The sequence below is a fragment of the Pavona decussata genome, unplaced genomic scaffold, assembly GCF_977016875.1.
Source record: "Pavona decussata unplaced genomic scaffold, jaPavDecu1.1 SCAFFOLD_55, whole genome shotgun sequence".
In the NCBI taxonomy this organism is placed as follows: Eukaryota; Metazoa; Cnidaria; class Anthozoa; order Scleractinia; family Agariciidae; genus Pavona; species Pavona decussata.
In genome coordinates, this window is record NW_028145477.1 from 47501 (window position 1) to 57500 (window position 10000).

At 40.8% G+C, this 10000-nt stretch overlaps 2 pseudogenes across 1 annotated transcript in view; one reads left to right on the top strand and one right to left on the bottom strand.

Moving 5' to 3' along the window:
• Window positions 1-10000, bottom strand: part of LOC146480095 (uncharacterized) — a 129110-nt pseudogene that overhangs the window by 37962 nt on the left and 81148 nt on the right. The window lies entirely within an intron of this gene.
• On the top strand, window positions 3582-4691 carry LOC146480099 (uncharacterized; annotated as a pseudogene).

Consider the following 10000-nt stretch of genomic DNA (forward strand, 5'->3'; position numbering starts at 1 on the left):
TTATGCGAGTGGTTGAAGTAGCAATTTGTTTGTGCCTGGAGAAGACTTCAAGAACAAGGAAGGACTGAACTGAACTGAAATAAGTAATTTAGTTTAAGATAATTAATTAAGTTAAGAAAGTTTTTTTTTACGTTACCGTTTATTGTGTTTACTAAGCGTTTATGTATACTAAATTAATTAAATTTGTTGTATTACTTAGTCTTGTATCACTTAGTGGGTTTGCGGGAAGGGTTTTGTACAGTCCCCTTTTAAATCGTGCCTCACAAGGGAGAGATCCACGCCACACTCTGGAAAGCTTGAATTTCTAGCCTTGAAATGGGCTATCTGTGAACAGTTCAGGGACTACTTGTACTATGCACCTTCATTCACCTTCTAAATTGACAGTAATCCTCTAACCTACGTGTTGTCTACGACCAAGCTCAATTCAACTGGACATCGCTGGGTTTCGGATCTTGCGGATTACAACTTTGATATCAAGTACAGGCCTGGTAAAGTGAACAAGGATGCTGACACGTTGTCAAGACTTCCTATGGATATCGATCAGTACATGCCAAGCTGTACACAGGAAACATCACAGGAGGTGATTAGTGCTACTTTGTCTGGTGTAATGGCACTTCAGCATGATGAAACAGTTTGGATCACCGCAGTGAGTGACAAGACGGAGACACTGGACCTTGAATCTGATATTCTTGATTCTAGGAAATATGACAAATTTGAGCCTCATGTCATCTTGGCAAGTCAAAAATGGGATCCAAGTATTGGTAGAGTGCTGGCATACAAACTGGACGGACGCAAACCACCTACCCGTGAAATTTGTAGAGAACTTCCGTACACAAGAAAGTTGCTGCGTGAGTGGAAAAGATGGGTTGCTGAGAGGAAGATGTGGAGAACATTTACAACTTGTGTTGCCTAGAGAATTCCACCCATTAGTCTACAAGGAGTTGCACAAGGAAATGGGTAATCTGGGAGCAGAGAGAGTGCTACAGTTAGCTCGCGCGAGATTTTATTGGCCTTACATGCAACGTGACATTACTCATTTTGTGACGCGGGTGTGCAGCTGCCTCAAACAAAGGCGACCAAATATCTCAACGCGTGCCCCTCTCCAGCCTGTCATCACGAATGCACCGTTTGAGTTAATATCCATCGACTTTCTTCTTCTGGAAAGAAGCTCTGGTGGACATGAGTACATTTTGGTCATTGTTGACCACTTCACACGGTTCGCTCAAGCGTACCCCACCAGAAATAAGTCAGCCAGGACGGTAGCGGACAAGCTCTACAGCGATTTCATGCTTCGTTTTGGATTTCCCGCGCGCATTCTACATGACCAGGGGAGAGAGTTTGAGAACAAACTGTTTCACCAGTTACATCAGCTGTGTGGGATGACTCGCTCAAGGACTACACCTTACCACCCACAATGCAATGGTAAAGCAGAGAGATTTAACCAGACATTGCTGTCAATGTTAAGAACTCTACCCGAAGAAAAGAAAAGCAGGTGGCATGAGTTTTTTCCCAAAGTTGTACATGCATACAATTGTACCAAGAGTGAATAAACTAGGTATTTACCATTTTACCTCCTGTTTGGGCGCTCGCCTCGTTTGCCGATCGATATCATCCTTGGGACATCACCTGATTACAAAGGGAAATTCGAATGTCCATTTCATTCTTGGAATTACTGTTCACGCGTGACCTGGATTGACTGTAACTTGCCTGTGAACTAGTAACGTGATACCGTGTGCGTGCTTCGACACAACACGTGCGAATTGTCTTCGTGTTGTTTGTAGCCTTTAGTATTCTCCGTGGATATTTAGCGTTTGCTTCAGTGAAAATGCCGCCAAAAAAAAGAAAAGATCGTATCCGTTTTCGTCATCGAAACCGAGAGCGAAAAAGAAATCGAAGAGCGAGTTTGACAAATAATGGGCCGCAAAATTGGCAGAGAGCGACAAACGCTAATTTTATGGGCAAGAAAAGTGGCTCGAGGAGTTAGATATTCAGAAAAGCGAAAATGCTGCAGTTGCTGAGAGTGCAAGCTGCTCCAAAATCCAGCTTGAAGAGCCAGAAGAAGAAAGCCAATTAAGCTGATCGATCCCATCTGCTGATGGAACGTGGAAAACAATAAGTGGTCGAGCTATCGTATCGAGCGAAAAGCTGCTTGAGAAACTGGACGAGTCTGTATCTTGTCGATTTTGCCAGGGAAGAATCCAAGTCATGGAAAATGTAGTGACTAAGCATGGACTTGGTTCTACCTGGAGAATCCAGTGCGAGAATAAAAGCTGTTCGTTGCACCAGACAAATTCTGTTTTTAATTCTTCCGAGAAGAGCAGAGCGTTTGAAATAAACTGGGCCTCAGTTCTTGGCCTTCGAGCAATCAGTGGTGGACATTCGGCGGCTTCGCTTTCGTTCGTATTGATTTTGCACTGGTTTTCGGCATCTTTACCAACCTCGCCAACATTTTAAGAAATAAACACAATATATTTTTTTTGTTACATGAAAACGGTATTGTTGTTTGTACATTAAACTATTAGTATGCATGTACGTTCACTTACCTCAACAAATTTCGTCTTTTGACCACACGCGGTGTAATTGAACTGACTGGAAGCAAAATAATTATTTCCCGCTGCTTGCCGCGAAAGTTTGTTCATGTTACGTGTTACCTGTCAAAGTCCTATTTTTAGAGAAAATTGATCCCTCTCTGATATCAATCAGAATAAACATTTAGGCGTTATAATCTCATTCCAGGTAGGATGCAGCCAAAAATGTATTTTCTATTTTATCTCCGAACGCAAATTTTGCCGATCGACTCGTACGTTTTGAACTCCAAGTCGGCAGCCTTTCAATCAATTTGGCTAAAATTTGGCCAGAGTGATGCCATATATCTCTTCTACAAAACTGTTTCTGCGAATTTTAATACTCCTTTTGATTTTAAAGCTATAGCTTTTTTTCCACAGGGAGTGTTGAATAATTGCCCTCCCCCAACTTCATTTGCTAATAAAAGAGAGGCAAACGCACTTGTAAAAAATCTGAGACACGATTTTTTAGTGGAACGTGTTGAGAAGCGAACGCAGTGTTAATTATTTTCTTCCGTTTATTTCCGGCGGGAGTGGAACATGATTTATAGAGACGTGTACTTTCACACAAAGCCTTCCAATTTTGAAACACATTTAAGTAAATAGATTTTAAAACATATATGGTTTATAGGGGTTTTTATAAAAACAACTAACGCTACAGCGATCCGCGCGCGGACGGTCCTGAAGGGTGGCTGATACCTTAATTAACTACTCCTTGAAAAGTTTGTCAAATGTGGGACGGGTAGGAAACAACAAAAAAGAGGTTGCGTCCAAACGAAAATACTGATATAAAGCTAAAAGCCTTTTATAAATGGAGTAAAGCTCTTAATAGCTGGAACAAATTTTTTCCCGGCATACACGTTCTAAAATTAGAGAGTTTAAGATACCTGGACGGCTGACCTGCAGGACGGTAGAAATGGACGCGGAGGGTTGGGCCGATGACGACTTCTTGGCGGAAAACTTTTCACTTTAGGTTTAGGCCGAGGAAGGTAGTGCTTAAGCTTTTCTAATTGCATTATGGCGTCGTTAAGAAAAGCTTGCGAAATGGTTGTTTTTGCTTACACAGAGAAAATATAAACCGATGAAGAATTTATAGTTCTTTATGAAGCTAATAGGGCAGTTAATTTAGTTAATTTACTACGAGTATGAGGAATTTATCTTGGAGGAAAACATTAGTGAAGCCGAATGCAAAGCCGAGTTTCAATTTGAAAGAGGAGATTTCGAACGTCTTGCTAATATCCTTCAATTACTACCCACCTTTAAGTGTCTACAAGGCAGTATTTGCGACCGAATAGATTGCCTCGGTATCCTTCTTCGCCGACTCGCGTTTATTCCATGTCATTACAGTGACATGGTCAGCAGGTTTGCAAAACCAGTTCCTGTTTTGTGTATGATATCGAACGTTGTGCTCAACTATATCTTCAATCTGCATCATCACCGAATCACAAGTTGGAATCGCTCTATCCTAAATCCACTTGCTATTCAACAATATGTTGATGCTGTGTCTGACAAAGGCGCTTCCCTTAACAATTGTTTCGGGTTTGTGGCTGGAACGGTTCGTCCGATTTGCAAACCAGGAGAATAACAAAGGATTGTTTACAACGGGCACAAAAGTGTGCAAATTTCAGGCTGTTGTGCTTCCTAATAGCCTTATTAGACATTTGTTCAATCCTGTAAGTAAGTAACTTTTGTTGTTGTTGATTTAATCAACAGCTGATCACAGTTTCTTCTTTGAAAATTTTTCACTTTGACACTTTTCTTCTTCCCACTTTGGAGCACAATGCCGTATCCCCGGCTGGGCAAGAGATGTGTATATATGGAGACCTTGCCTATCCGTTGAAGGTAAATCTCATGACCCCGTTCAGAGGCGCCACTAACTGCGCAAATGAAAGCCTCAACTAATCTATGTCTAATGTGCCTACGACCGCTGACTGGTTGTTTTGGGACATTGTGGAGTATTTCAAGTTTGTGGACTTTAAGAGAAACCTTAAAATAGGCCTACGCTCAATTGGAAAATTGTATGCTGTGTGTGCTCCTTTAAGAAATGCGTTAAGTTGCCTTTACGGAAATTTAACCTCAAGTTATTTCGAGCTAGACCCTCCAACGCTTGAGGAATATTTCTCTTGAGATTTCTTTTAATTGCCTTTCTACAAACGGCTAATGAAAAATCCAGCTATAAAAATCAGTTCAAGCTAGTTAACAACCGTTTCGATGAATTACATTTTTTTCGGAGGCAAGGAAAACAAACAGAGCCAAAATAATATTATTCAAGTACACTTTTAATAAAGTAAACAAAGCTGCAAGTGTACAAACTAAACACCATTACACTCACTGTAAATAGAAAAGGCTTAATATCACTTCAGTGTATAACAATTTGAATACAATACGCAGAAAAAAAGAAAAGTAGTGCCGAACTACAATGAACGCCGTAACGTGACTTTCATTGTAAATAAAAAGGCTCCGTTTTCACTTATTTACCAATGTTTGACAGTAGCTCCATCATGTTTTGTTTTTGCTGCTGCATCAGTTGCATCATCTTCCTTTGATTCTCAAATAATCGTGCTTGCTCCTTTTCTTTCAGCTCAAGCTCTTTTTTTCTGACCTCTAGCTCTCGTTCAGAGTTTTCTCGAAGGAAATCTATACAAAAAAACTAGTAAAATATACGTACAATTCTTAATTTATAAATGCTCACTCAGCGTAAAGAAATTTCAAGAACTTAGAAATATATAAAATCCGTTTGCTTTGATGTTATCACACAGGCCTTCTTTTCGAATTGAATACGATCTAATGTCCTAGAGGCCTGTCTAAGTTTTTGTTTGAAAAGCTGTAGGGAGGAAGCATCCTTGATGGCTTTAGGTAGCAAATTCCAGACAATGGGCCCTCTGTACCTTGGACTATTTCTACCAAGGTCACTGTTACACAGTACATGCGGAAAGTCATTAATACGCCTTAGGTTATAATTACTATCAATGTTGCGTTTTATGAAAAGGGCGTTAAGTTGATCAGGTAAACCATTATGATAAATTTGATACATTATAGAAGCGACTCTACGTTTGTAAATGTAGCCTAATGATTTCTATTTAACTAGGTCAAGGACGTCAGAGTCAGGAGTTTCGCTGGGCAGTTTATGGATTAGTTTGGCTGCTTTCAAGTGTAAATGTTCCAATTCATTAAATGTGGATGGTGAACAGGATCCCCAAATAGCGATGCAGTACGTGATGCTTAGGACAATGCCTTTAAAATATATTTCTTCCAGTACACCTGAGGGTAGGGCTTTGAGCTTTTTAAGGAATTTTAGCTTTCCTCCAAACTAATAGTGCAGGGCTTTAACTTGCGGTTTTCAGTTCAGTTTATAATCATTTCAACACCCAAGCAAGTGGATTTGGTGGTGAGGTAAATGTCACAGTTTCCGAACATTAGAGGTCTCATTGGTCCGACAAAGACTTGACTGGAAATCAGCATTGCCACGGTCTTACCAGTGTGAACAGTCAGGTGATTTTTACAGCACCATACTTTGAAGTCGTTAAATATTAGATTTAACGCATCAATGATTTCTTCGACTCCTTTCCCAAGGTAATAAATTGTGGTGTCATCTGCAAACATATGAATTCACCCAGTTTCGGACGAGTTCGGTAAATCGTTGACATATATTGTAAAGAGTCTGAGACCCAGTAAAGAACCTTGAAGAACACCGATATCAATTTGTTGTAGCTTTGATCGTACGCCGTTAACAGTAACATATTGGAATCTTTCATGAAGGTAGCTTGCGATCCGCTCGTGGAACACACCAGACACACCTACATCAGACAATTTATCTTTAAGAACGGCACGGTCGACGGTGTCGAACGCCTTCTTAAAGTCGAGAAATAGAACTCCAACTTTGAAGCCATTATCAATTGCCTTTTTCCATGCTTCAGTCAAATACAAAAGTAGTGATTCGGTGGAGACACCTTTCTTGAAACCCCACTGATTTGAGTGTATAAGTTCATTTTTTACAAGGTGATAATCTAAGGAATCACAAACAATTCTCTCCAATATGTAGTCAGTGGTCGATAGTTGGCGCAGTCTGATTTAGTCCCCTTCTTAAACAGCGGGACTACCTCTCCAATATTCCAATTACTGGGGAAAATGCCACGTTGTACACTATTTTTGAAGATACTAAAAGGCCTTCAAATAGTGACTCAGCTGCCGCGGCCATATAACGCGACGTTATTTTGTCGGGACCACCTGTTTTTTGCTTGATGTGAGTTAACTTCAGCTTTATTTGTTCTTAATTCGGAAAAGGATACTTGATCAAGAACATGAGGCACAGGTTTAATAGTTGCTGGTAGTTGGTTAATCGAGGAACCAGAGTCGTGATGGAATTTTTCAGCAAGCTTTATTCCAATATTCGCAAAGTAATTATTCATTTCCTCAGCCTTGTCGGAGTCGTTTGTCAGAATGGTACCTTGCACAGGAGGTGTTGGCTTCCTCGCATTTTTACCTTGAGCCTTACTTACAACTTGCCAAAAATTTTTGGTGTTCTCAGATTTTGCAAACTGCTCCTTGTAGAGCTTGAGGAGACGATAGCGCTTGTTTTGTTCTTTCCTTATTTCGTTGGTTATCCATGGGAGTTTATTTTTCCTCATCCTCACTTGCCTGGTAGGGATATGGTCAGATACTATTCGCTGATAAAGATGTTGCCATGCCCAGACCTGATCATCAATATCGTCAAAGATCTCGCATACACTCCAAGGGGCGCTTTCGATGTCGTTTCTAAATTTCTGCTGGTTGAAAGTTCTGCAATTATTTATGATCTTAATCAGCAGGGGACTCTTTTCCTTTCTCATTCGCAAATTTGCGTACACAAAGCTGTGATCAGATATTCCCAAGTGAGACACACCAGCCATAGTGATTTTCTCTGCGTGGCTAACAACTATCAGATCGATCAATGTTTGTGCTACATCAGAAATTCTGGTCGGTTCTTTTATGACACGTTTCATTCCATATGATCTTAATATGCGTAGGAGACGTCTACCAAGATGAGATTCCGCATCTTTATTCCTTTCAGGGGACAAGTCGGAGTTTAGGTCGCCCATAATTACAATATTTTTTCGTGAAGACGAGATCTTCTCAAGCATATCGGTTGGCGGTCTGTACACACAAGCAAATAGCAATGGTTGGGATTGGCATTGAACATTTATCCAAACACCTTCGATAGTGTTTGGGACTTGCATCTTATGCTCCTCGTATTCCGCTAGGGAGTCCTTATAGTACAATAGCACGCCGCCGCCATTCCTATCGCGATCGTTGCGAATAGTGAAATATCCCTCGATACTAATTTCTTCGTCAGTGATGTCATTTGCCAGCTTGGTCTCCGTTATAGCGAGAATGTCAAGGCTAGTTTTAACCAGTAACGAATGTATCTCTGATAATTTTCCCTTCAGCCCATTGACATTGATGTGCCCGAATTTTAGATCTGGTTGTTCGTAAAGATTTTTGTTTATGGCAGTGAATTTATCGGTTGAACGATTCATGTTTGGGTTGGAGTCGTCAACAAAATATTTGCATCGCTATCGGCGTTCGTTGGTACAAACAAACATTGCAGATCCACTGTAAATCGGGATTATCAGCATGAGATCTGTAGCTTTCAAGCCCGCATGTTCACATATTGTCGTCTTACATGGAACCAAATCTTGCACAGATCGCAGCAGATTCCACGTTGGTTACTTTTCACAGACTTCATACAAATCCCACACAGATCCAAGGCATCATGAGGGCCAGGATTTGGACAAATATCTCCACTTAGCACTATGAGTGACAGGAACAGCGATGAATTCGGTTTTGTTTCGTGGGAGATACAGAACGCTCTCCCAGCACCGAAACCAATATGGCACCGTCCTCTTCGATCTAGAGAGTAGAACCAGCAAAGTCCTTCGTAATCTAATCCATCCTCTCTTATGGAATCGTTGCTTTCTCTGCTCTTCTTCTTCTTTTGTTCCGCATGAGTTTCATCACTTGCCAGTCTTGTTTTGGTCTGACCGTAGCTTTCCATTGCATTTTGACGTATTTCTTCTGCTTTAGCTTGCTTGGAGTCTGTGGCTTCCACGGAGAAAGATTCTTCCAGTGCACAAATCTCCTCAAGAGCTAGCTTGGTCAAACCCTGAAGCGGGCTCTACGACAGTTCCAGACGAACTTTCCTCCTCTCGAATTTTACGCTTGAACTTTTCCTCGATGAATTTAAATCGATCTCGCACTGAACGCTTGGTCACGCGGAATTTCGCTGTTTGACAGTTATTCAGGCAATTCGAAATTTCTTCCCAAATGTTACCTCTTTCGACTGTTCTTTCTTTACACTGGTAAGTTTTTGACTGACGAGTATTTCACGGAAGAGTAGGATATCATGCCCTTCCTTCCATTCCATGCTCGCTAATTCTGTAAATAAAGACGAAGCAAATCATGAAAAAATTTCTTACTCCGCATTTGGCGCTTCCAAATCAGAGTTCAGTATAAAATATCACTTTTATCATTCATAAGATGAACCGGCATTTCGTGCACGTGTTTAAGGACAGTGCCTACTATTGTTACTGTGCATACGTTCTGCGCATCCCGAGATACTCGGGTTTCCTATGGGTGGTGCCTACTTATACAGGAATATTTTTGCGCGGTTTAAAACTATACGGAAAAAGCAGAACTTAGCAAACGCTTTTGGTATCTCAAAGGAAAATTGGGAGTAACCATGCATTTTTCAGAGATGATCAAGCCATTACGAAATCGCGCCCATTGAAACACGTCGCCCGATAAAAGTGGGGTACCATGATGCTTTGCGAGCATTACAAAGCGTGCCGCTGGTGGCGGTATCTTTTGCCTCGCAGCATGAATCCTCAAGAGTGTTCATTTATTTGTTTGCACAAGAAGAAGGAGTTTACGTATGGAAACGGTAGCAGCGCCCTTTGAAAGGAACGTATTAAAGTTCTAACATCGAACGTGGTTGATTTGGGATCCTTTAAATCAAAAGTTTTGCTTGGATTCGCAGTATATTGCCGTAAAAACACGCTTTGTTGATTGAAAATTACATTTGCTTGATTCCGCCGTGCCGCTCGATTATGCAAATTACTTTCAATTCACTGGAGACAGTGATTATCTGTTTTCCTCCCTTTTTATCCCAATGATAGCATACATAACGCCCATTCTTATTGGGAACTGTCGTTTGTCATCGAATAACCTAAACATCAGCGCTTCCTTGATAGCGCAGGGCAATTTTTATTTATTTTAGTTTAGTCACGCAACTTCTGCTGATAAACTTTGCCTTTCGTTCTTTTGTGTTGCGTTATTTTTTTATTGTGTTTCAATGAATAGATGCGTCCCGCGAATTGTCACTTTAACAATACCATACACAAAAGACTGCTGTGATTGACGTCCAAAATGAAGCTTATTTGCATTTTACGAGCGACGTG